Source organism: Nematolebias whitei, chromosome 14 (assembly GCF_014905685.2).
Source record: "Nematolebias whitei isolate Nwh7 chromosome 14, NemWhi1, whole genome shotgun sequence".
In the NCBI taxonomy this organism is placed as follows: domain Eukaryota; kingdom Metazoa; phylum Chordata; class Actinopteri; order Cyprinodontiformes; family Rivulidae; genus Nematolebias; species Nematolebias whitei.
Genome location: NC_056511.1, coordinates 4,330,321 through 4,331,190, shown reverse-complemented (window position 1 = coordinate 4,331,190; position 870 = coordinate 4,330,321). Strand labels below are relative to the sequence as shown.

At 49.3% G+C, this 870-nt stretch overlaps 1 protein-coding gene across 1 annotated transcript in view; it reads right to left on the bottom strand.

Annotated features, from left to right (window-relative positions):
• Positions 1–870, bottom strand: part of LOC119420781 (protein KIBRA) — a 58,876-nt gene that overhangs the window by 23,043 nt on the left and 34,963 nt on the right. The gene's annotated exons all lie outside the window — the stretch shown is intronic.

The window sequence follows — 870 nt, the reverse complement described above, 5'->3', positions numbered from 1 at the left end:
TCTCTGACAGGTCCTAGTCTCTGACAGGTCCCGGTCTCTGACAGGTCTTGGTCTCTGACAGGTCCTGTCTCTGACAGGTCCTAGTCTCTGGCAGGTCCTAGTCTCTGACAGGTCCTCAGGTCTGCTCAGAGTCTCCTTCTGTAAAACCTCCATACAGAGGTGCTCGGGGATCATCCTGACCTCCTTCAGTCGACTCCTGCTGAGGAGCAGCAGGTCCGTACGCTTTGACGCTCCCCAGCTTCTTCATTTCCTCTTTCAGTCCTTAGTACTTCTTCAACAGTTCCTTCTTCCTGATGTTCCAGTCACTTGGGATTGCTACATCTGTCACTTCTTCTTCTCCTGCTTGTTGACCACCACCATGTCCAGCTGGTTAGCCATCACCTGATTGTTGGTCTGGATCTGAAGTCCCACAGTATCTTAGCCCTTCCATTCTCCACCTCCTTTGGTGGAGTCTCCCACTTGGACTATGGGACCTCCAGTCCATACTCAGCACAGATGTTCCTGTGTATTGTTCCAGATGTTCCTGTGCATTGTTCCAGATGTTCCTGTGCATTGTTCCAGATGTTCCTGTGTATTGTTCCAGATGTCCCAGTGTATTGTTCCAGATGTCCCAGTGTATTGTTCCAGATGTCCCAGTGTATTGTTCCAGATGTTCCTGTGTATTGTTCCAGATGTTCCTGTGTATTGTTCCAGATGTTCCTGTGTATTGTTCCAGATGTTCCTGTGTATTGTTCCAGCCACTTGATTATGGTGGTCCATGTATGCTTTGCACAGCCTTCATCTTGGGTCTTGTCTGGTATGGTAGATCCTGGCCTCTATTGCTCTTGTGCTGAGGTTCTGGTCTTGTGCTGAGGTTCTGGTCTTGTGCTG